At 37.3% G+C, this 27308-nt stretch overlaps 6 non-coding genes across 6 annotated transcripts; all 6 read left to right on the top strand.

Moving 5' to 3' along the window:
• Nucleotides 1–146: 146 nt before the first annotated feature.
• On the top strand, nucleotides 147–219 carry TRNAA-CGC (transfer RNA alanine (anticodon CGC)). The gene has a single exon. It is a non-coding gene; the product is annotated as a tRNA-Ala (tRNA).
• A 2518-nt stretch (nucleotides 220–2737) lies between these two features.
• Nucleotides 2738–2810, top strand: TRNAA-CGC (transfer RNA alanine (anticodon CGC)). The gene has a single exon. It is a non-coding gene; the product is annotated as a tRNA-Ala (tRNA).
• Nucleotides 2811–7576: 4766 nt separating this feature from the next.
• On the top strand, nucleotides 7577–7649 carry TRNAA-CGC (transfer RNA alanine (anticodon CGC)). Its single transcript has one exon. It is a non-coding gene; the product is annotated as a tRNA-Ala (tRNA).
• A 1564-nt stretch (nucleotides 7650–9213) lies between these two features.
• TRNAA-CGC (transfer RNA alanine (anticodon CGC)) lies at nucleotides 9214–9286 on the top strand. Its single transcript has one exon. It is a non-coding gene; the product is annotated as a tRNA-Ala (tRNA).
• Nucleotides 9287–20316: 11030 nt separating this feature from the next.
• TRNAA-UGC (transfer RNA alanine (anticodon UGC)) lies at nucleotides 20317–20389 on the top strand. The gene has a single exon. It is a non-coding gene; the product is annotated as a tRNA-Ala (tRNA).
• A 6097-nt stretch (nucleotides 20390–26486) lies between these two features.
• On the top strand, nucleotides 26487–26559 carry TRNAA-UGC (transfer RNA alanine (anticodon UGC)). The gene has a single exon. It is a non-coding gene; the product is annotated as a tRNA-Ala (tRNA).
• The last annotated feature ends 749 nt before the right edge of the window (nucleotides 26560–27308 follow it).

The following is a 27308-nucleotide window of genomic DNA, read 5'->3' on the forward strand; positions in this document are numbered from 1 at the left end:
TTGGTGTTTTTCTTTCACATTCCTTTAATTCATACTTAGCTTAAGGTTTATACAAAGATCCAAGCAATTTCTACAAGTACTTATTAAGAAGAGTCCAAAATCGCTACTTACCTCGTCATGGACGTTTAAGACATTTATTTTATAAAGGGGGTGTAGCTCATATGGTAGAGCGCTCGCTTCGCATGCGAGAGGCACAGGGTTCAGTTCCCTGCACCTCCATTGTGTGTTTGTTTCGAAATCTTAGGTTCTCCTTCTTCAGAGCTTCTTACCTCATCATGAAGTTCGAAAGTTTATTCTATAAAGGGGGTGTAGCTCATATGGTAGAGTGCTCGAGAGGCACGAGGTTCAGTTCCTTGTAAGTTCCTTATTTGTTTTCAGATTCTTGTCTATTCTTGCCTATCACACTATTTCTTTCTTATTGTAAGTACTTAAGACTCTTTATCATGATATATCTTTAGAACTTTGATCCTTGGATTATGACTCAACCATAATTCGGGTCTTAAGGGTTTTGGTACTATTGTTCTGGGTTCTTATCTTCAGAATTTGGATCTTGATCCTTTTTCTAGTCCTTGATTGTGTTCTTGTTCGTCAAGACACTCTCCCTAGTATTTATGATACTAGTCATGAATCTGACATCCTGTGTTCAAGGCTTCATACGTCCAAAGAGACATAGTGTTAACCTAAGTCCAAGGCTTCATATATTTCAAGTGACACAGTTTGAACCTATGCCATGCGTTCATGCGTTCAAAGCAGCGTTGTCTGAACTCGAATCTAAGTTTAATAAAAAGTTCCATAGCATTTGGAGGTCATCTTGAGTATGAACCAAAGATAAATTTCCTTATGTGCATTATGATTATTTTACACCGTTACTTGGTTTAGCTAATTAACCTTATCCAATGACTACCCAATTTCATATAAACTCTTAACATGTCATATTATGCTCATATTAAAAATTCATAGGCAGCGGAGTTCATTTAGTAAGTTATTTTAATGTTACTTAAATCACGAGAAATTTGATCGGTTCGGAGCCTTAACTCACGGTTCTTGGTGTTTTTCTTTCACATTTCTTTAATTCATACTTGGTTTAAGGTTTATACAAGGATCCAAGCAATTTCTACCAGTACTTCTTAAGAAGAGTTCTAAATGGGTACTTACCTCATCATGGACGTTCGAGACCTTTATACTATAAAGGGGGTGTAGTTCATATGGTAGAGTTCTCGTTCCGCATGCAAGAGGCACACGGTTCACCTCCTCCATTGTGTTTGTTTTGAAATCGTAGGTTCAAATCCTTCGAATGGTAAGGATCTCCAAGACACTCCCTCTAATATTAAGCTAGATCATGAACCAAAGGACCAAATACTGTGGAGATACTCCCTCTAATATTAAGCTAGATCATGAACCAAAGGACCAAATACTAATTAACCTTATCCAACGAGCACCGAATTTCATATAAACTCATGAGCAATTTAATCAGTTCAGAGCTTTAACTCACGATTCTTGGTATTTTTCTTTCCTTTAATTCATACTTGGTTTAAGGTTTATACAAAGATACATACAATTTCTACCAGCATTGATTATGAAGAGTCCAAAATGACTACTTATCTCATCGTGGACGTTCATTTCTATAAAAGGAGTGTAGCTCATATGGTAGAGCACTCGCTTTGCATGTGAGAGGCACATGGTTCAATTCCCTGCACCCCCCTCTATTGTGTGTTTGTTTTGAAATCTTAGGTTTAAATCCTTGGAATTGTAAGGATCTCCAAGACACTCCTCTAATATTAAGCTAGATCATGAACCAAAGGACTTCATGAGCAATTTGATCGGTTCGGAGCAGCGTTCATGGTTATACTTGCAATTTCTACAAGCATTGATTATGAAGAGTCCAAAATGGCTACTTACCTCGTCATGGACGTTCAAGACCTTTATTTTATAAAGGGGGTGTAGCGCTTCGCATGCGAGAGGCACAGGGTTCAATTCCCTCCACCTCCATTGTTGTGTTTGTTTTGATAACTCACGGTTCTTGGTGTTTTTCTTTCCTTTAATTCATACTTGGTTTAAGGTTTACAAGCATTGATTATGAAGAGTCCAAAATGGCTACTTACCTCTTCCATTTTTTCTTTCCTTTAATTCATACTTGGTTTAAGGTTTACAAGCATTGATTATGAAGAGTCCAAAATGGCTACTTACCTCATCATGGACGTTCGAGATCTTTATTCTATAAAGGGGGTCTAGCTCATATGGTAGAGCGCTCGCTTCGCATGCGAGAGGCACAAGTTTCAATCTTAGGTTCAAATCCTTGGAATTGTGTAAGGATTGGATGACTTGATGACTCTAAACTATAGAAAAAAAGATGCTTGGATATTGATCCTTGTTCTGGGTTCCTTGATCGTTGTCTTGTACTCCAAGACACTCCCTCTAATATTAAGCTAGATCATGAACCAAAGGACTTCATGAGCAATTTGATCGGTTCGGAGCATTCATGGTTATACTTGCAATTTCTACGCTCATATGGTAGAGCGCTTCGCATGCGAGAGGCACATGGTTCAATTCCCTGCACCTCCATTGTTGTGATTATGAAGAGTCCAAAATAGCTGCTTACCTCGTCATGGACGTTCAAGATCTTTATTTTTTCTTTCCTTTAATTCATACTTGGTTTAAGGTTTACAAGCATTGATTATGAAGAGTCCAAAATGACTACTTACCTCATCATGGACGTTCGAGACATTTATTCTATAAAGGGGGTGTAGCTCATATGGTAGAGTGCTCGCTTCGCATGCGAGAGGCACAGGGTTCAATTCCCTGCACCTCCATTGTTGTGTTTGTTTTGATAACTCACGGATCTTGGTGTTTTTCTTTCCTTTAATTCATACTTGGTTTAAGGTTTACAAGCATTGATTATGAAGAGTCCAAAATGGCTACTTACCTCGTCATGGACGAGATCTTTATTCTATAAAGGGGGTGTAGCTCATATGGTAGAGCGCTCGCTTCGCATGGCACAAGTTTCAATCTTAGGTTCAAATCCGTGTAATTGTGTAAGGATTGGGTGACTTGATGACTTTAAACTATAGAAAAAAAGATGCTTGGATATTGATCCTTGTTCTGGGTTCCTTGATCGTTGTCTTGTTCTCCAAGAAACTCCCTCTAATATTTACGATGCTAGTAATGAACCTAACATCCTGTGTTCAAGGCTTCATACGTATGCATTACAAGAAAATATTCAAGAATTTGATCGGTTCAGAGCTTTCACTCACAGTTCTTGGTATTTTTATTCCTTTAATACATACTTGGTTTAAGGTTTATATAAAGAGCCAAGCAATTTCTACAAGTATTTCTTAAGAAGAGTGCAAGATGGCTACTTACCTCGTTATGGACGTTCGGGACATTTGTTTTATAAAGGGGATGTAGCTCATATGGTTGAGCGCTCTCTTTGAATGAAGAAGCACATTGTTCAATTTCATGCAACTCCATTTTGTTTGTTTTGAAATCTTAGGTTCAAATACTTATATTATTGTAACGATCAGATGATTCGATAAGATGGGTAAATTTTATACTTTTATAATTTACAATACATTTATTTTATAGATTCATATGTAATTAAAACAGGAAATTAATGAATGAGTATAAAGATTCTAGCCTATAACACTATTTCTTTTCTTGTTCATGTTGTAATTACTTGGACTCTTTAGTTCTTATCTTTAATTGTGAGTTCTTATCATGATCTATCTTTAGGACTTTGATCCTTAAATTATGAGGTCTCAACCTTAGTTTGGATCGAAGGGGCTTGGTACTATTGTTCTGGGTTCTTTTCTTAAGAACTTTGATCTTAATCCTTGTTCTAGTATTTGATCGTTGTATTGTTCTTCAAGAAACTCCCCCTAGTATTTATAGTACTAGTCATGAACTTGACATTCTGTCTCCAATGCTTCATACGTTCCAAGCGACACAGTCTGAACTTGCGTCCAAGGCTTCATACATTTCAACCGACACAGTCTGAACCTATGCCATGACTTCATGTGTTACAAGCGATGTAGTCTAAACTCGTATCTAGGTTTAATAAAAGTTTCATAGCATTAGGCAGTCATCTAGATCATGAACCAATGGTAAATTTCCTTAGGTGCATTATGTTCATTCTACATCGTTACTTGGTTTAGCTAATTAACCTTATCCAACAACTACCAAATTTCATATAAACTATTAACATGTCGTATTATGCTCAGTATTAAAAATTCATATGCAGCGCAGTTCATTTAGTATTTTATTTTAACGTTACTTAAATCTTGAGAAATTTGATCGGTTCTTGGTGTTTTTCTTTCACATTCCCTTAATTCATATTTGGTTTAAGGTTTATACAAAAATCCAAGCAAATTCTAAAAATACTTCATAAGAAGACTCCAAAATGGTTTCTTACCTCACCATGAACGTTCGGGACCTTTATCTTATTAAGGGGGTGTAGCTCATATGGTAGAGTGTTTGCTTCTCATGCAAAAGGCACGGGATTCAATTCCCTGCACCTCTATTGTTATTTGTTTTAAGATTCTTATCTTTAAAACTTGGATCTTGATCCTTGTTCTAGTCCTTGATTGTTGCTTCGTTCTCCAGGACACTCCTCCTAGTATTTATGGTACAATTCATGAACCTGACATCCTTTGTTAAAGGCTTCATACGTTCAAAGCGACGTACTGTTAACATACGTTCAAAGCGACGTACTGTTAACATACGTCAAAGGCTTCATAAATTAAAAGTGACACAATTTGAACCTATGCCATGGGTTCATACGTTGAAAAGGGACGTAGTCTGAACTCGAATCTAGGTTTAATAAAAAGTTTCATAACATTTGGAGGTCATATAGATCATGAACCAAAGTTAAATTTCCTTATGTGCATTATGGTCATTTTACACCGTTACTTGGTTTAGCTAATTAACCTTATCTAATGATTACCAAATTTCATATAAACTCTTAACATGTCATATTATTCTCAATATTAAAAATTCATAGGGAGTCGAGTTCATTTAGTGCGTTATATTAATGTTACTTAAATCGCAATCAATTTAATCGGTTCAAAGCCTTAATTCACGGCTCTTGGTGTTTTTCTTTCATATTTCTTTAATTCATACTTAGTTTAAGGTTTATACAAAAATCCAAGCAAATTCTAAAAGTAATTCTTAAAAAGAGTCCAAAATTTTTTTTACCTCATTATGAACGTTCGAGACCTTTATTCTATAAAGTGGGTGTAGCTCATATAGTAGAGCGCTCGCTTTACATGTGAGAGGCACGGGGTTCAATTTCCTGCACCTCCATTCTTATTATTTTTTTAAAATTCTAGCCTATGGAACTTGAATCTAGATCCTTTTTCTAGTGATTGTTGTCTTATTCTCCAAGACACTCCTATTTATGGTATTAGTCATGAACCTGAGATCTTGTATTCAAGGCTTCATACATTTCAATTCATATCTAGGTTTAATGCAAGGTTTCTTAGCATTTGGCAATCATAAAGATCATGAACCAATGGTAAATTTTAAATTTCCTTAGGTGCATTATGTTCATTTTACACCGTTACTTGGTTTAGCTAATTAACCATATCCAATGACCACCAAATTTTTCATATAAAATCGTAACATATCATATTATGTTCAATATTAAAAATTCATAGGCAGTAGAGTTCATTTAGTGGGTTATTTTAACATTAATTAAATCCTGGGAAATTTGATAGATTCGGAGCCTTAAATCACGGTTCTAGGTGTTTTTCTTTCACATTCCTTTAATTCATACTTGGATTAAGGTTTATACAAAAATCCAAGCAAATTCTATAAGTACTTCTTAAGAAGAGTCCAAAATGGCTTCTTACCTCATCATGAACGTTCGAGACCTTAATCTATAAAGGGGGTCTAGCTCATGCTCGCTTTGCACATGGGTTTGTTTTTAATGAGAAATAAAACACAAGAATTTAAAACACAACTTTCAATACATTTATTTTATCCATACACAAGTAATTAACAAATGGAATGAGTACAAAAATTCGAGAATATTACACAATTTCTTTCTTTTTTCTTGTTCTTACTGCCATACATTCTTGATCGCGTGGCGTCATGATCTAGACACGCTCATGACCAGCTTTAAGAGAAATTAAGTCCTAGATATATTTTTCGCCCCGGCTTATTGGCCTCATCGGACCTTTGCGAGGTTTGTCTTCGCCAATCGAACATCGGTTGTGCATAATCCAAGCTCGTTCGATCACACACGCCGCCTGCGCGTGCATGTTCAATAGTATGCGACACAATTGACTTACCTCTACACTAGGTCAAGTCATTTGCCTCGACCTTGCCTCTGCTCGGGCCAAGGACTCTCAATGCACCATCGCGTCTCATCTTGTCATCTCGATCTCCATCGACATGGCCAATATGTCTTGATACCGTCCTGAGTCTCAGGGTGTCGTTGGCCATCAAAACTCACTTGGTCATTCTATCAAGAATGGGCCCGCGTGTTGCTCATCTCATCGGGACTTGTCGAACATCCATCCATCCAGGTTCTAACGAGGCATTAGGCCTCCCGTGCCCATACCATGTCACTTACGGATACCGTGTCAGATAGCGGGTGTATGTAGCAACCTCCAACATGCGGGCTAAAACGCAACACCGCGAACTCGTGCCGACCGATACTGTCCTTGAAAAAACGCATTTCAAAGAAAGCTGCACGAGACACTAATCTTGACACGCTCGCCCACACTGTGACACACGTATGTGCCAGAGGGTAGCTCACTTAGGCCATAGGGTACAGGAGTTGTAAGTACTTGAACTCCTTAGTTCTGTTCTTGAATTGTATGTTCTTATCATGATCTATGTTTAAGATTTTGATCCTTGGAGTACGAGGTCTCAACCTTAGTTCTGGTCTAAGGGTCTTGGTACTGTTATTTTAGGTTCTTATCTTCAGAACTTGAATCTTGATTCTTTTTCTAGTCCTTGATTGTTGTCTTATTCTCAAAGACACTCCCCCTGGTATTTATGGTACTAGTCATCAACGTGGCATCCTGAGTCCAAGGCTCCTACGTTCCAAGCGACACCAAGTTAACCTACGTCCAAGACTTCATACATTTCAAGTGACACAGTCTGAACCTATGCAATGGCTTCATGCGTTCCAAATGACATAGTCTAAACTCACATCTAGGTTTAATACAAAGTTTCATAGAACTTGGAGGTCATCTAGATCATGAACCATAGGTAAATTTCCTTATGTGCATTATGATCATTTTACACTTTTAATTGGTTTAGCGAATTAATCTTATCCAATGACCATCAAATGTCATATAAACTTCTAACATGTCGTATTATGCTCGTATTAAACATTCATAGGCAGCAAAGTTCATTTAGTGGGTTATTTTAACGTTACTTAAATCCTTAGAAATTTGATCGGTTCGGAGCCTTAAATCACAATTCTAGGTATTTTTCTTTCACATTCCTTAAATTCATACTTGGTTTAAGGTTTATACAAAGATCCAAGAAAATTCTAAAAGTACTTCTTAAAAGAGTCCAAAATGGCTTCTTACCTCATCATGAACGTTTGAGACATTTATTTTATGAAGGGGGTGTAGCTCATATGGTAGAGCGCTCGCTTCGCATGCGAGAGGCATGGGGTTCAATTCCCTGCACCTCCATTGTATTTTTGTTTTAAGATTCTAGCCTATCACACTTGACTTGTGAGTTCTTATCATGATCTATCATTAAAACTTGGATTAAGATTCTAGCCTATCACACTTGACTTGTGAGTTCTTATCATGATCTATCATTAAAACTTGGATTATGACTCAACCTTAGCATGATCTATCATTAAAACTTGGATTATGACTCAACCTTAGTTGTCCTTGTGATCTAAGGGTCTTGGTACTATTGTTCTGGGTTCTTATCTTTCGAATTTGGATCTTGATTCTTTTTCTACTTCTGGACTTGTGAGTTCTTATCATGATCTATCATTAAAACTTGGATTATGACTCAACCTTAGCCTGATCTATCATTAAAACTTGGATTATGACTCAACCTTAGTTGTCCTTGTGATCTAAGGGTCTTGGTACTATTGTTCTGGGTTCTTATGTTTCGAATTTGGATCTTGATTCTTTTTCTACTTCTGGACTTGTGAGTTCTTATCATGATCTATCATTAAAACTTGGATTATGACTCAACCTTAGCCTGATCTATCATTAAAACTTGGATTATGACTCAACCTTAGTTGTCCTTGTGATCTAAGGGTCTTGGTACTAATGTTCTGGGTTCTTATCTTTCGAATTTGGATCTTGATTCTTTTTCTACTTCTGGATTGTTTTCATGTTCTAAAGACACTCCCCGTAGTATTTATGGTATAATCATGAACTTGACATCCTGTGTCCAAGACTTTATACGTTCGAAGCAACACAATATTAACTTATGTCCAAGGCTTCATACATTTCAAGTGACATAGTCTAAACCTATGTAATGGTTTCATGTGTTCCAAATGACGTAGTCTAAACTCGCATCTAGGTTTAATATAAAGTTTCATAGAATTTGGAGGTCATCTATATCATGAACAATAGGTAAATTTCCTTATGTGCATTATGGTCATTTTACACCGTTAATTGGATTAACTAATTAACCTTATCCAAGGACAACCAAATTTCATATAAACTCCAAACATATCATATTATGCTATGTATTAAAAATTCATTGGCAGCAGAGTTCATTTAGTGAGTTATTTTAACGTTACTTAAATACTGGAAAATTTGATTGGTTCGGTGCATTAACTCGTGGTTCTTGGTGTTTTTCTTTCACATCCCTTTAATATAAAGTTTCATAGAATTTGGAGGTCATCTATATCATGAACAATAGGTAAATTTCCTTATGTGCATTATGGTCATTTTACACCGTTAATTGGATTAACTAATTAACCTTATCCAAGGACAACCAAATTTCATATAAACTCCAAACATATCATATTATGCTATGTATTAAAAATTCATTGGCAGCAGAGTTCATTTAGTGAGTTATTTTAACGTTACTTAAATACTGGAAAATTTGATTGGTTCGGTGCATTAACTCGTGGTTCTTGGTGTTTTTCTTTCACATCCCTTTAATTCATACTTGGTTTAAGGTTTATACAGAAATCCAAACAAATTCTAAAAGTACTTCTTAAGAAGAGTAGAAAATGTCTTCTTACCTCATCATGAACATTCGGGGTCTTTATTCTATAAAGGGGGTATAGCTCATATGGTAGAGCGCTCGCTTCGCATGCGAGAGGCACGAGGTTCAATTCCTTGCACCTCCACCTGCACCTCCATTGTATTTGTTTCAAGATTCTAGCCTATCACACCATAGCAGTATCAATGACTACAATTCGACACAGATGAACTAAAGTTACTTGGTTTAGCTAATTAATCTTTTAATCTTATCTAATGACTACCAAATATCATATAAACTCTTAGCATGAACTAAAGTTACTTGGTTTAGCTAATTAATCTTTTAATCTTATCTAATGACTACCAAATATCATATAAACTCTTAGCATGTCATATTACCCTAAGTATTAAAAATTCATAGGGAGTGGAGCGGAGTTCAGTTAGTGGGTTATTTTAATGTTACCTAGGACAAGATCTGTGACCAGTCTACAAGCAATTTAATCACTTGGTGTTTTTCTTTCACATTTCTTTAATTCATAGTTGGTTTAAGTTTAATACAAAGATCGAAGCACATTCTAAAAGTACTTCTTAAGAAGAGTCCAAAATGGCTTCTTCACTCGTCATGAACGTTTGGGACTTTTATCTTACAAAAGAGGTGTACCTCATATGGTAGAACGCTCGCTTGCTTGCGAGAGGCACGAGGTTTAATTCCCTGCACCTCCATTGTATTTGTTTTAAGATTCTAGCCTATCATACTATTTCTTTTTTTCTTTTTTTCTTATTTAAGTACTTGGACTCTTTAGTTTTGTTCTTGACTAAGTTCTTATCATGATTTTTCTTTAGGACTTATACATAAGTAATTAAAATCTTTAGGACTTATACATGAGTAATTAAAAGATTGAAGGAGTACAAAGCCTGTCACACTATTTCTTTTCTTTTCTTCTCTTTTCTTGTTCTTGTTGTAAGGATTTGAATTCTTTAGTTCTGTTGTTCACTTGTGATTTCTTGTCATGATCTATCTTTAGGACTCTTTATCCTATGATTATGAGGCCTCAACCTTAGTTCTGGTCTACGGGTCTTGGTACTATTATTATGGGTTCTTATCTTCAGACCTTGGATCTTGATCCTTGTTCTAGTTCTTGATCGTTGTCTTGTTCTCCAAGACATTCCTAGTATTTATGGTACTAGTCATGAACTTGACATTCTATGTTCAAGGCTTCATAAAGTGACACAGTCCGAAACTACATCCAAGGGCTCAAACATTTCAATTGACACAATTTAAACCTATGTCATAGCTTAGTGCGTCCAAAGGGATATAGTCTGAACTCGCATCTAGGTTTAATACAAGGTTTTATAGCATTTGGATGTCATGTAGATCATGAACCAAAGGTAAATTTCCTTATGTGCATTATGGTCATTTTATACCGTTACTTGGTTTAGCTAATTAACCTTATCCAATGACCACAAAATTTCATATAAATTCCTAACATGCCATATTATGCTAAGTATTAAAAATTCATAGTCAGCGGAGTTCATTTAGTGATTTATTTTAACATTAAATCTCGAACAATTTGATCGGTTCAGAGACTGAACTCATTGTTCTTGATGTTTTTCTTTCACATACCTTTAATTCATCTTGGTTTAAGCTTTATACAATGATCCAAGCAATTTCTACAAGTACTTCTTAAGAAGAGTCCAAATTGACTACTTTGTCATATACGTTCGGGACCATTATTCTAATAAAGGGGGTGTAGCTCATATGGTAGAGCGATCGCTTCGCATGCGAGAGACACATGGTTCAATTCCATAGGTTTAATACAAAGTTTCATAGCATTAGAAGGTCATTTAGATAATGAACCGAAGGTAAATTTCCTTTGGTGCATTATGGTCATTTTACACCATTACTTGATTTAACTAAGTAACCTTATCCAATGACCACAAAATTTCATATAAACTCTTAACATATCATATTATGCTCAGTATTAAAAATAAATAGGCAGCGAAATTCATTTAGTGGAGTATTTTAATGTTACTTAAATCAGAAGCAATTTGATCAATTTGGAGCTTTAACTCACAGTTCATGGTGTTTTTCTTTCATATTTGTTTAATTCATACTTTGTTTAAGGTTTATACAAAGATACATGCAATTTCTACAAGTATTTATTATGAAGAGCCCAAAATGACTACTTACCTCGTCATGGACGTTCGGGACCCTTGTTCTAATAAGTTAGTGTAGCTCATATGGTAGAGCACTTGCTTTGCATGTGAGAGACACAGGGTTCAATCCTCTGCACCTCCTTAATAAATTTATTTTATACATACATAAGTAATTATCATTTTTTTAAAATAAATTTAATACATACATAAGTAATTATCATTTTTTTAAAAACAAAAAGGTAAGTACTCAGCCACCCTCTCTCTTTTCTTGTTCTTGTTGTAAGTACTTACCCTCTTAGGATAAATTTCTTTAGGGGCATTGTAGTTTTTCATGAGAAATAAAACTTGGTTTGAACCTTAGGATAAATTTCTTTAGGGGCATTGTAGTCATTTTACATCGTTGCTTGGTTTAGCTAATTAACCTAATCCAATAACCACCAAATTTCATATATAATCTTAACATGCCAAATTTTATGATATGATTGACATGCAAAACGACGAGCTAGCATGAAAACCTTAGGATAAATTTCTTTAGGGGCATTGTAGTCATTTTACATCGTTGCTTGGTTTAGCTAATTAACCTAATCCAATAACCACCAAATTTCATATATAATCTTAACATGCCAAATTTTATGATATGATTGACATGCAAAACGACGAGCTAGCATGAAATACAACCTCGACATATGCATGAAAGATATGATAAATGATATGAAAAATGATATGAAGGAAAATGCTAGCTGGGTTGCACTAAATGATAATGAAAATGAAAAAATGTTGGGACCTCATGCTTTATTATGCGCTCATGCATCGGGAGATACCTCTTCTTCTACAATATATTATGGATGCGTATGCTACTAGGCAGGGGAACGCTCATTATGTTTATCATAATACTGGGTCACTATTCCTAACGAGTGTCAGGCATCAACAGCTACCACAGAATGCTCGCCCGACTAGAAAGAGGACTAGGAGGTGTGCAAATCGATTGGTGGGTTCATACTCACATGTGTGAACCATGTGTAAAAAAATTAAGTACACATCCAAATTGTCCGTTAGGATAGCCGCCATAAGAAAATAGACTCTTATGATAGGTTTCATTCATGAAATTGTATGGGTTTGCATTTAACCTCAACCTTGGGTCACTTACTAAGTATTTCTTAAAATACTTAAGCCAAATGCTACTTCTATTTAAGGTAAAGGCGAGGCATCACTGTAGGAATGATGACGACATTGCAATTCGAGACAATGACACATGCATAGAGTAGATGCATTTATTTTCTTAGACTTAGGCTAGAATATGAGGTTTTTAATTTAAATATTTTTTTATTTTATTTAGTCTTTCATTTTGTTGTTTTAAACATGTTTTCAAATACATAAGTCCATGACAGTATTTTAAGATGGAGTTTATGTTTTATGAAGAAGTTTAAATGCTAATTTATGCATTGAAATGATTATGCTATGATGATGGTAGCTAAGTAGAAATCTAGGGTCGTTACAAATTCCTAAATCGGAGAAAGTGCAAACATGTCTAATTCCTATCAGGTTGACTTGGATTTTTTCTATCATTTTATTTTATATTTTCTTTGGTCTGTGGGTAGATTTTAAACATTTTTCTCTCCCATTACATCCTCAAATGAACAATTGGTTTCTGATCTAACCAGTAAACCAAATCCCTCTCAGGCCAATGAGAGGGTGGGGCCCCTTGTTCAAGACCTGGAGTCAGTACCGAAGGGAACTACCTCTCTTCTGTCCCTAAAAGTGGGTAGGAGCGAATTCCATCTTGCACCCCACGTCCCCAGCCATTCACCCAGTCTTACCCTGAAATGGGAGGCCTATTGAGTCGGGAACTAGAGTCACTCTCACCCATGAAAATCTAAGGATAATTTCGAATAAATAGGAGTTCATGGTTAGCTCAGGATTAAGATCGAGTTACCTAGGTCATCGAATGAAAAGAAAATCAGTTTCAACAGTAAACGACATTATAAAGTGAGAGTGATTTTCTTCATGGTCCGATCTTATGCAATACTATTGCATAGGACGTCCCCACTCACATGTCTCCGCATGTACAATTTAGTGATTACATTGTTTATGTCATGTACAAAAGTGGGCTGCATCAATAGTGTCCCCAGGATAAGGTACTCAGCCTTATCCCTGTACTATAGATAAATTTCCTTCTGTGCATTATGGTCATTTTACACTATTAATTGGTTTAGCGAATTAACCTTATCCAATGACCACCAAATGTCATTTAAAATTCTAACATGTCATATTATGCTCGTATTAAAAATTCATAGGCAGCAGAGTTCATTTAGTGGGTTATTTTAACGTTACTTAAATCCTGAGAAATTTGATCAGCTCGAAGCCTTAAATCACGATTCTTGGTATTTTTCTTTCACATTCCTTTAATTCATACTTGGTTGAAGGTTTATACAAAGATTCAAGAAAATTCTAAAAGTACTTCTTAAAAGAGTCCAAAATGGCTTCTTACCTCACCATGAACGTTTGGGACCTTTATTTTATAAAGGGGGTGTAACTCATATGGTAGAGCGCTCGCTTCGCATGCGAGAGGCATGGGGTTCAATTCCCTGCACCTCCATTGTATTTTTAAGATTCTAGCCTATCTAAGGGTCTTGGTACTATTGTTCTAGGTTCTTATCTTCAAAGCGACACACTCTAAACCACCTATGCCATGGGTCTTGGTACTATTGTTACATAGTCTAAACCCATGCCATGGTTGTAGTTTGAAATTGAATCTACTTTTAATAAAGTTTCATAGCAATGGGTGGTTAAATCTACTTTTAATAAAGTTTCATAGCAATGGGTGGTTATCTAGATTATGAACCAAGTGTAAATTTCCTTATGTGCATTATGGTCATTAATTTCCTAATGTAAATTTCCTTATGTGTATTATGGTCATTAATTTCCTATGTGCATTATGGTCATTTACATTTTACACCATTTTACACCGTTACTTGGTTTAGCTAATTAACCTTGTCGAATGACTACCAAATTTCATATAAACTCTTAACATGTCATATTATGTTCAGTATTAAAAATTTATAGGCAACCGAGTTCATTTAGTGGATTATTTTAATGTTACTTAAATCACGAGCAATTTGATCGATTCGGAGCCTTGACTCACGGTTCTTTGTGTTTTTCTTTCACATTTCTTTAATTCATACTTCTGAGGTTTATACAAAGATCCAAGAAAATGCTAAAAGTACTTGAAGAGTCCAAACTGGCTTCTTACCTCATCATGAACGTTTGGGACCTTTATTTTATAAAGGGGGTGTAGCTCATATGGTAGAGCGCTCGCTTCGCATGTGAGAGGCACATGGTTCAATTCCCTTATGTGCATTATAGAATTTGGAGGTCATCTATATCATGAGCCATAGCTAAATTTCCTTATGTGCATTATGGTAATTTTACATCGTTAATTGGATTAACTAATTAACCTTATCCAAGGACGAAACATATCATATATGCTCGCAGAGGTCATTTATTGAGTTATTTTAATGTTACTTAAATCATTGGAAATTTGATCGGTTCGGAGCATTAACTCACGGTTCTTGGTGTTTTTCTTTCACATTCCTTTAATTCATACTTCGTTTAAGGTTTATACATAGATCCAAGCAAATTCTAAAGTACTTCTTAAGAAGAGTCCAAAATGTCTTCTTACCTCATCATTAACATTCGGGGCCTTAATTCTATAAAGGGGGTGTAGCTCATATTGTAGAGCGCTCGCTTTGCATGCGAGAGGCACGGGTTCAATTTCCTGCACCTCCATTGTATTTATTTGTTTCAAGATTCTAACCTATCACACTATTTCTTTTTCTTGTTTAAGTACTTGGACTCTTTAGTTCTATTCTTGACTTGTGAGTTCATCCTGTGTCCAAGACTTCATACGTCATTCATTCATGCGTTCAAAGCTAGTAGTCTGGACTCAAATATAGATTTAATTAAAAAGTTTCATAGCATTTAGGGGTCATCTACCTCTTTAACCAAAGTTAAATTTACTCATGTGCATTGTGGTCATTATGCACCGTTAATTGGTTTAGCTAATTAACCTTATCCAATGGTCACCAAATTTCATATAACCTCCTAACTGTTGAGTTATGAAGTCTGCTCCCTGTATTTATAGCTTGGTCAATGGCTATATCCGGTAAAGCTATATATGGTACATAGCTATATATAGTAGATGGTTAAATCTGGTAAAGCTATATTTAGTAGACTGAACCATATGTATATCCCGTCCAGTAAAGCTCTTAAATGTACTTTTCTATTCTCTGTACTCTCTTGTTGTACATGCCTGAAGTCATCAATAAAAAATTCTTTTAGCCAGAGTTCTCCTTGCAACTTCTCTCTATCCTTCTCTTTGTGTTCATCTAGATCGAGCGTGTGCGTTGTTGTGCGATCCTAACAACTGGTATCGATCCTAACAACTGGTATCAGAGCAAGGCAAAATTCACCACGATCTGTGAAGATGGAAAGTTCAAAGATTGGAATTGAGAAGTTCGATGGATCCGATTTCGGTTTCTGGAAGATGCAGATTGAAGATTATCTGTACCAGAAAGATCTTCACGAACCTCTGTTGGGGGTGAAGCCGGATACCATGACCACGGAACAGTGGAAGCTCAAGGATCGACAAGCCTTAGGGATGATCCGGTTGACGCTATCCAGAAACGTGGCGTTTAACATCATCAAGGAGAAGACAACGTCAGATCTGATGAAGGCGCTGTCAAATATGTATGAAAAGCCGTCGGCTATGAACAAGGTGTATTTGATGCGTAGATTGTTCAATCTACAGATGTCTGAAGGTGGACGTGTTGCGGATCATATAAATGAATTCAATATGATCATAAGTCAACTGGGTTCGGTGGAAATTAATTTCGAAGATGAAATTAAAGCGTTGATTTTGATGTCATCCTTACCCGAGTCATGGGATACTGTTGTTGCCGCAATCAGCAGTTCCCGAGGATCTGATAAACTGAAGTTTGATGAAATTCGAGATGTAGTTCTCAGCGAAAGTATTCGCAAACGGGAAACTGGAGATTCATCAGGCAATGCTCTCAGTGTTGATCGAAGGGGAAGAAGCAAATCAAAGAGCTCAAACAAACATGGGCGTTCAAAATCAAAGAACCGGGGAAAATCTCCAAACAAACCCAACGTAACGTGTTGGAGCTGTGGGGGAAAAGGACACTTTCGGACAGATTGTACAAAGCTAAAGAAGAAGCAGAATCATAAATCTGAAGATGATGATGATTCTATATACACAACAGAAGATGCTGAGGACGTTTTAATCCTTAGTGTGGATAGCCCAGCTGAATCCTGGATTTTGGATTCAGGTGCATCGTTCCATTCGTCTCCAAGTAAGGAATTGTTTCGAAATTTCAAATCAGGAAATTTCGGGAAGGTGTATCTTGCCGACAATAAAACCTTGGAGATTGAAGGAAAGGGAGATGTCTCCATACAAACTCCAGCAGGAAATCAATGGACATTACAAGATGTCAGATACATTCCTGGTCTCAAGAAGAACCTGATCTCTATTGGTCAGTTGGATAGCACAGGCTATGCAGCAGAGTTTGGAAAGAGTTCCTGGAAGATTGTGAAGGGCGCCATGGTTGTTGCGCGTGGCACAAAATCTGGAACCTTATACACTACTGCAGAGTGTATAAACATGACTGCTGCTGCTGAGAGTGCTTCCAATTCAAGTCTATGGCACAATAGACTTGAACATATGAGCGTCAAAGGAATGAAGATGCTCACTGCGAAAGGAGCTTTAGAAGGCTTAAAATCTGTTGATATGGGTCTTTGTGAGAGCTGCGTTATGGGCAAACAGAAACGAGTTAGTTTCACAAAGGCTGCCAGAGAACCGAAGAAAGTGCGGTTGGAAATGGTCCATACAGACGTCTGGGGACCATCTCCAGTTTCATCACTTGGTGGATCAAGGTACTACGTCACCTTCATCGATGACTTCAGCAGGAAGGTATGGGTTTACTTTCTGAAACATAAGTCAGATGTGTTTACCACCTTCAAGAAGTGGAAAGCTGAAGTTGAAAATCAGACCGGCTTGAAGATCAAATGCCTGAGGTCTGACAATGGAGGAGAGTACAACAAATCAGAGTTTATAACATTTTGTGCAGCTGAGGGAATTAGATTAATAAGAACAATTCCCGGTAAGGCAAGACAAAATGGTATTGCAGAAAGAATGAACAGAACCTTGAATGAGCGAGCAAGAAGCATGAGGATTCATTCTGGATTGCCAAAGGCATTCTGGGCTGATGCTGTGAACACAGCAGCATATTTGATTAATAGAGGGCCGTCAGTACCCTTGAAGTTCAAATTGCCCGAAGAAGTATGGACAGGAAAAGAACTCAAGTACTCTCACTTGAGAACCTTTGGCTGTACTGCATATGTTCATGTTGATCCAGAGAAGAGAGATAAGCTTGATGCTAAGGCTGTGAAATGCTACTTCATAGGCTATGGCTCTGACATGTTCGGGTATAGGTTTTGGGATGAGAAAAATATGAAGATCCTAAGACACTGTGATGTGACCTTTGATGAAAATGTCATGTACAAGGACAGAGAGAAGATAAACTCTGAGACTACGAAGCAAGTGGGAGTTGAATTTGAGTGGCAAGAAAATTCACACAGTGATGGTACAACAGAAGCTCAAGAAACTCCTGATCCTATTGCTGAAGAACCAGACGTGGCTGATCCTATTGCTGAAGAACCAGACGTGGAGCAAGTTGCACCTGAACAGGTGTTGAGAAGATCATCCAGAACTACCAGAGCACCAGACAGATATTCAACCTCATTACACTATCTGTTGCTGACTGACGAAGGAGAACCAGAGTCCTTTGATGAGGCCCTACAAGTGGAAGATTCAACTAAGTGGGAGCAAGCCATGGATGATGAGATGAGCTCACTTGAAAGGAATAATACGTGGGTGCTGACTGAGTTGCCTACAGGAAAGAGAGCTCTGTTGAACAAATGGGTGTTCAAAATCAAGGTTGAACCAGATGGCAGAAGGAGGTTTAAGGCTCGGTTAGTAGTTAAAGGATATTCACAAAGAAAAGGCATTGATTATGCTGAGATCTTTTCTCCAGTTGTGAAATTAACTACTATCCGAATTCTACTGAGTATTGTTGCATCGGAGAATTTGCACCTTGAGCAAATGGATGTAAAAACGACATTTTTACATGGAGATCTAGACGAGGAGATCTATATGCAACAACCCGAAGGATTTGCAGCTCCAAGCAAGGAGCACATGGTGTGTAAGCTCAATAAGAGCTTGTATGGACTGAAACAAGCACCGAGACAATGGTACAAGAAGTTTGACTCCTTCATGAGCAAGAGTGGTTTCCACAGAAGTGAAAAGGATCAGTGTTGCTACCTCAAGAAATACACTGATTCTTATGTGTTTCTACTCCTGTATGTGGATGATATACTAATTGCTGGATCAAGTATGAGGGAGATAAACCACCTGAAGGCAAGCTTGTCTTCAGTATTTGAGATGAAAGATTTAGGTGCAGCGAAGCAGATCCTTGGGATGAGGATTTCTCGAGATAGATCTGCTGGCACATTAAATCTATCCCAAGAGCAGTACATTGAGAAGGTGTTGTCCAAATTCAAGATGAATAACGCTAAACCCAGGACTACCCCCTTGGCAAATCATATTAAATTGTCAAAGGGGCAATCTCCCAAGACAGTTGAGGAACGTGAGCACATGGCATCAGTTCCGTACGCTTCTGCAGTTGGGAGTTTGATGTATGCTATGGTCTGCACTAGACCTGACATAACACATGCAGTGGGAGTTGTTAGCAAGTACATGGCAAATCCAGGGAAGGAACATTGGGAAGCTGTGAAGTGGCTTCTAAGATATCTGAGAGGTACATCCAATACTACACTTTGTTATGGCAATGGCAAAGTAGTTCTGCAAGGTTTTGTGGATGCTGATCTGAGTGGAGATGTAGACTCCAGCAAGAGCACATCTGGGTATATCTACACTATAGATGGAACAGCAGTGAGTTGGATGTCTAAGCTTCAGAAATGCGTTGCTCTTTCATCTACTGAAGCTGAGTACGTGGCCATAGCTGAAGCTGGAAAGGAGATGATATGGATGACAGACTATCTAGAAGAATTAGGCCGGAAGCAGTGCAAGAAGATCCTTTATACAGATAGTCAGAGTGCCATACAGTTGGTGAAAAACCCAGTCTATCATTCAAGAACAAAACACATTAGAAGACGGTACCATTTCACTCGCAGGTTAGTGGAAGAAGGCGATATGTGTTTGGAGAAGATAGAGGGTGCAAAGAATCCAGCAGACATGTTGACAAAATGTGTTGATGTTGGAAAATTAAAGCTATGCAAAGCCCTAATTGGTATGGTGTAGGATCAGTCTCCAAGTGGGAGAATTGTTGAGTTATGGAGTCTGCTCCCTGTATTTATAGCTTGGTCAATGGCTATATCCGGTAAAGCTATATATGGTACATAGCTATATATAGTAGATGGTTAAATCTGGTAAAGCTATATTTAGTAGACTGAACCATATATATATCCCGTCCAGTAAAGCTCTTAAATGTACTTTTCTATTCTCTGTACTCTCTTGTTGTACATGCCTGAAGTCATCAATAAAAAATCCTTTTAGCCAGAGTTCTCCTTGCAACTTCTCTCTATCCTTCTCTTTGTGTTCATCTAGATCGAGCGTGTGCGTTGTTGTGCGATCCTAACAACTGGTATCGATCCTAACACTAACATATCACATTATGCACAGGATTAAAAATTCATAGGCAGCAGAGTTCATTTAGTGGGTTATTTTAATGTTACTTAAATCCTGAGAAATTTGATCGGTTTGGAGCCTTCACTCACGATTCTTGGTGTTTTTCTTTCACATTCCTTTAATTCATACTTGATTTAAGTTTAATACAAAGATCCAAGCACATTCTAAAAGTACTTCTTAAGAAGAGTCCAAAATGGCTTCTTACCTCATCATGAACGTTCGGGACTTTTATTTTATAAAGGGGGTGTAGCTCATATGGTAGAGTGCTCGCTTTGCATGTGAGAGGCACGGGGTTCAATTCCCTGCACCTCCATTGTATTTGTTTTAAGATTAAATATTGAATGAGTACAGATTTTAGCCTATCACCCTATTTCTTTTTTGTTCTTGTTGTAAGTATTTGAACTCGTTAAGTCTGTTTTTCACTTGTGATTTCTTGTCATGATCTATCTTTAGGACTCTTATCCTTGGATTATGAGGTCTCAACCTTAGTTCTGGTCTACGGGTCTTGGTACTATTATTATGGGTTCTTATCTTCAGAACTTGGATCTTTATCCTTGTTCTAGTCCTTGATCGTTGTCTTGTTCTCCAAGACACTATTAGTATTTATCGTACTAGTCATGAACCTGACATTCTGTGTTCAAGGCTTCGTATGTTCCAAGTGACACAGTCCGAAACTACATCAAAGGGTTCGAACATTTTAATTGACACAATTTAAACCTATGTCATAGCTTAGTGCGTCAAAAACGATTTAGTATGAACTCGCATCTAGGTTTAATACAAGGTTACATAGCATTTAGAAGTCATCTATGTTAGGATCGCACAACAACGCACACGCTTGATCTAGATGAACACAAAGAATGGGATAGTGAAAATTGCAAGGAGAACTCTGGCTAAAAGATTTTTTTTATTTTTTTTTATTGATGACTTCAGGTACGTATAACAAGAGAGAGTACAGAGAATAGAAAGTACATTTTCAAAGCTCTACCGGACGAGATATATATATGGTTTAGTTTACTATATATAGCTTTACTAGATTTAGCCATCTACTATATATAGCTATTTACCATATATAGCTTTACCGGATATAGCTTTACCATATATAGCTTTACTATATATAACTTTACCAAATTTAGCTTTACCGGATATAACCGTTGACCAAGCTATAAATAAGGAGCAGGCTCCATAACATAACAATTCTCCCACTTGGAGACTGATCCAGTTAACCAAGAATTTCATTCTCAAACGATCACTGCACCATACCAATTAAGGCTTTGCATAACCTTAATTTTCCAACATCAACACATTTTGTCAACATGTCTGCTGGATTCTTTGTGCTCTCTATCTTCTCCAAACACATATCGCCTTCTTCCACTAACCTGCGAGTGAAGTGGTATCGTCTTCTAATGTGTTTTGTCCTAGAATGATAGACTGAGTTTTTCACCAACTGTATGGCACTCTGACTATCTGTATAAAGGATCTTCTTGCACTACTTCCTACCTAATTCTTCTAGATAGTCTGTCATCCATATCATCTCCTTTTCAGCTTCAGCTATTGCTACGTACTCTACTTTAGTAGATGAAAGACAACGCATTTCTGAAGCTTGGACATCCAACTCACTGCTGTTCCATCTATAGTGTAGATATATCCAGATGTGCTCTTGCTAGAGTCTACATCTCCACTCAGATCAGCATCCACAAAAACTTGCAAAACTACTTTGCCATTGCCATAACAAAGTGAAGTATTGGATGTATCTTTCAGATATCTCAGAAGCCACTTCACAGCTTCCCAATGTTCTTTCCTTGGATTTGCCATGTACTTGCTAACAACTCCCACTGCATGTGTTATGTCAGGTCTAGTGCAGACCATAGCATACATCAAACTCCCAATTGCAGAAGCGTACGAAACTGATGCCATGTGCTCACGTTCCTCAACTGTCTTGGGAGATTGCCCCTTTGACAGTTTAATATGATTTGCCAAGGGGGTAGTCCTGGGTTTAGCATCATTCATCTTGAATTTGGACAACACCTTCTCAATGTACTGCTCTTGGGATAGATTTAATGTGCCAGCAGATCTATCTCGAGAAATCCTCATCCCAAGAATTTTCTTTGTTGCACCCAAATCTCTCATCTCAAATACTGAAGACAAGCTTGCCTTCATGTGGTTTATCTCTCTCATACTTGATCCAACAATTAGTATATCATCCACGTATAGGAGTAGAAACACATAAGAATCAGTGTATTCTTTGAGATAGCAACACTGATCCTTTTCACTTCTGTGGAAACCACTCTTGCACATGAAGAAGTCAAACTTCTTGTACCATTGTCTCGGTGCTTGTTTCAGACCATACAAGCTCTTATTGAGCTTACACACCATGTGCTCCTTGCCTGGAGCTGCAACCTCTTCTGGTTGTTGCATATAGATCTCCTTATCTAGATCTCCATGTAAAAACGCCGTTTTTACATCCATTTGCTCAAGGTGCAAATTCTCCGATGCAACAATACTCAGCAGAATTCAGATAGTAGTTAATTTCACAACTGGAGAAAAGATCTCAGCATAATAAATGTCTTTTCTTTGTGAATATCCTTTAACTACTAACCGAGCCTTAAACCTCCTTCTGCCATCTGGTTCAACCTTGATTTTGAACACCCATTTGTTCAACAGAGCTCACTTTCCTGTAGGCAACTCAGTTAGCACCCACGTATTATTCCTTTCAAGTGAGCTCATCTCATCATCCATGGCTTGCTCCCACTTGGTTGAATCTTCCACTTGTAGGGCCTCATCAAAGAACTTTGGTTCTCCTTCGTCAGTCAGCAACAGATAATGTAATGAGGTTGAATATCTATCTGGTGCTTTGATAGTTCTGGATGATCTCCTCAACACCTGCTCAGGTGCAACTTGCTCCACGTCTTGTTCTTCAGCAATAGAATCAGGAGTTTCTTGAGCTTCTGTTGTACCATCACTACGTGAATTTTCTTGCCACTCAAGTTCAACTCCCACTTGCTTCGTAGTCTCAGAGTTTATCTTCTCTCTGTCCTTGTACATGACATTTTCATCAAAGGTCACATCACAGTGTCTTAGGATTTTCATATTTTTCTCATCCCAAAACCTGTACCCGAACATGTGAGAGCCATAGCCTATGAAGTAGCATTTCACAGCCTTAGCATCAAGCTTATCTCTCTTCTCTGGATCAACATGAACATACGCAGTACAACCAAAGGTTCTTAAGTGAGAGTACTTGAGTTCTTTTCCTGTCCATACTTCTTCGGGCAATTTGAACTTCAAGGATACTGACGGCCCTCTATGAATCAAATATGCTGCTGTGTTCACATCATCAACCCAGAATGTCTTTGGCAGTCCAGAATGAATCCTCATGCTTCTTGCTCGCTCATTCAATGTTTTGTTCATCCTTTCTGCAATACCATTTTGTCTTGCCTTACCGGGAATTGTTCTTATTAATCTAATTCCCTCAGCTGCACAAAATGTTATAAACTCTGATTTGTTGTACTCTCCTCCATTCTCAGACCTCAGGCATTTGATCTTCAAGCCGGTCTGATTTTCAACTTCAGCATTCCACTTCTTGAAGGTGGTGAACACATCTGACTTGTGTTTCAGAAAGTAAACCCATACCTTCCTGCTGAAGTCATCGATGAAGGTGACGTAGTACCTTGATCCACCAAGTGATGAAACTGGAGATGGTCCCCAGACGTCTCTATGGACCATTTCCAACCGCACTTTCTTCGGTTCTCTAGCAGCCTTTGTGAAACTAACTCGTTTCTGTTTGCCCATAACACAGCTCTCACAAAGACCCATATCAACAGATTTTAAGCCTTCTAAAGCTCCTTTCGCAGTCAGCATCTTCATTTCTTTGACGTTCATATGTCCAAGTCTATTGTGCCATAGACTTGAATTGGAAGCACTCTCAGCAGCAGCAGTCATGTTTATACACTCTGCAGTAGTGTATAAGGTTCCGGATTTTGTGCCACGTGCAACAACCATGGCGCCCTTCACAATCTTCCAGGAACTCTTTCCAAACTCTGCTGCATAGCCTGTGCTATCCAACTGACCAATAGAGATCAGGTTCTTCTTGAGACCAGGAATGTATCTGACATCTTGTAATGTCCACTGATTTTCTGCTGAAGTTTGTATGGAGACATCTCTCTTTCCTTCAATCTCAAAGGTTTTGTTGTCGGCAAGATACACCTTCCCGAAATTTCCTGCTTTGAAATTTCGAAACAATTCCTTACTTGGAGACGAATGAAACGATGCACCTGAATCCAAAATTCAGGATTCAGCTGGGCTGTCCACACTAAGGATTAAAACGTCCTCAGCATCTTCTGTTGTATATATAGAATCATCATCATCTTCATATTTATGATTTTGCTTCTTCTTCAGTTTTGTACAATCTGTTTGAAAGTGTCCTTTTCCCCCACAGCTCCAACACGTAACGTTGGGTTTGTTTGGAGATTTTCCCAGGTTCTTTGATTTTGAATGCCCATGTTTGTTTGAGCTCTTTGATTTGCTTCTTCCCCTTCGATCAACACTGAGAGCATTGCATGATGAATCTCCAGTTTTCCATTTGCGAATACTTTCGCTGAGAACTACATCTCGAATTTCATCAAATTTCAGTTTATCAGATCCTCGGGAACTGCTGATTGCGGCAACAACAGTATCCCATGACTCGGGTAAGGATGACATCAAAATCAATGCTTTAATTTCATCTTCGAAATTAATTTCCACCGAACCCAGTTGACTTATGATCATATTGAATTCATTTATATGATCAGCAACACGTCCACCTTCAGACATCTGTAGATTGAACAATCTACGCATCAAATACACCTTGTTCATAGCCGACGGTTTTTCATTGATATTTGATAGCGCCTTCATCAGATCTGACATTGTCTTCTCCTTGATGATGTTAAACGCCACGTTTCTGGATAGCGTCAACCGGATCATCCCTAAGGCTTGTCGATCCTTGAGCTTCCATTGTTCCGTGATCATGGTATCCGGCTTCACCCTCAACAGAGATTTGTGAAGATCTTTCTGGTACAGATAATCTTCAATCTGCATCTTCTAGAAACCGAAATCGGATCCATCGAACTTCTCAATTCCAATCTTTGAACTTTCCATCTTCACAGATCGTGGTGAATTTCGCCTAGCTCTGATACCAATTGTTAGGATCGCACAACAGTGCACACGCTCGATCTAGATGAACACAAAGAATGGGATAGTGAAAATTGCAAGGAGAATTTTGGCTAAAAGGATTTTTTTATTTATTTATTTTTTATTGATGACTCCAGGTATGTACAACAAGAGAGAGTACAGAGAATAGAAAGTACATTTTCAAAGCTCTACCGGACGAGATATATATATGGTTAGTTTACTATATATAGCTTTACCAGATTTAGTCATTTATTATATATAGCTATTTACCATATATAGCTTTACCGGATATAGCTTTACCATACATAGCTTTACTATATATAACTTTACCAAATATAACCGTTGACCAAGCTATATATAAGAAGGAGGCTCCATAACCTAACAATCTAGATCATGAACCAAAGGTAAATTTCCTTATGTGCATTGTGATCATTTTACACCGTTACTTGGTTTAGCTAATTAACTTTATCCAAGACCACAAAATTTCATATAAATTCTTAACATGTCATATTATGCCCAGTATTAAAAATTCATAGTCAGCGGAGTTCATTTACTGATTTATTTTAACATTACTTAAATCTCGAACAATTTGATCGGTTCAGAGACTTAACTCATTGATCTTGATGTTTTTCTTTTACATACCTTTAATTCATCTTGGTTTAAACTTTATACAAAGATCCAAGCAATTTCTACAAGTACTTCTTAAGACGAGTCCAAATTGACTACTTACTTCGTCATAGACGTTCGGGACCTTTATTCTAATGAAGAGAGTATTGCTCATATGGTAGAGCGATCGCTTCGCATGCGAGAGACACATGGTTCAATTCCCTAGGTTTAATACAAAGTTTCATAGCATTTGGAGGTCATTTAGATAATGAACCAAAGGTAATTTTCCTTCGGTGCATTATGGTCATTTTACGCCGTTACTTGGTTTAGCTAATTAACCTTATCCAATGACCATAAAATTTCATATAAACTCTTAATATATCATATTATGCTCAATATTAAAAATAAATAGGCAGCAAAATTCATTTAGTGGAGTATTTTAACGTTACTTAAATCAGAAGCAATTTGATCATTTTGGAGCTTTAACTCACCGTTCATGGTGTTTTTCTTTCATATTCGTTTAATTCATACTTTTTTTAAGGTTTATACAAAGATAGATGTAATTCTACAAGTATTTATTATGAAGAGCCCAAAATGGCTACTTACTTCCTCATAGACATTCGGGACCTTTATTTTATAAAGGGGGTGTAGCTCATATGGTAGAGCGTTTGCTTTGCATGCGAGAGGCACAGGGTTCAATTCCCTGCACCTCCATAATAATAAATTTATTTTATTACATACATAAGTAATTATCATTTTTTTAAAAAACAAAAGGGCAAGTACACATACATAAGTACTTAGCCACACTCTCTCTTTTCTTGTTCGTTCTTGTTGTAAGTACTTACACCCTTTAGTTCTGTTCTTGATAAATTTTTCATGAGAAATAAAACATAGTTTGAACCTTACCATAAATTTCTTTACGGTAAATTTCCTTAGGGGCAATGTAGTCATTTTACATCGTTGCTTGGTTTAGCTAATTAACCTAATCCAATACCCACCAAATTTCATATATAATCTTAACATGCCAAATTTTATGATATGATTGACATGCAAAACGACGAGCTAGCATGAAATACAACCTCGACATATGCATGAAAGATATGATAAACGATATGAAAAATAATATGATATGAAGGAAGATGCTAGTTGTGCATTAAATGATAATGAAAATGAAAAAATGTTGGGACCTCATGCATTATTGTGCGCTCATGCATCGGGGGATACCCCTTCTTCTTCAATATATTATGGACGCGTATGCTACTAGGTAGGGGAACGCTCATTATGTTTATCATAATACTGGGTCACTATTCCTAACGAGTGTCTTGCATCAACAGCTACCATAGAATGCTCGCCCGACTAGAAAGAGGACTAGGAGATGTGCAAACTGTTAGGATAGCCACCATAAGAAAATAGACTCTTATGATAGGTCTCATTTATGAAATTGTATGAGTTTGCATTTAACC

The sequence above is a fragment of the Cucurbita pepo genome, chromosome 6 (genome assembly GCF_057944985.1).
Source record: "Cucurbita pepo subsp. pepo isolate OVF chromosome 6, ASM5794498v1, whole genome shotgun sequence".
Lineage (NCBI taxonomy): Eukaryota > Viridiplantae > Streptophyta > Magnoliopsida > Cucurbitales > Cucurbitaceae > Cucurbita > Cucurbita pepo.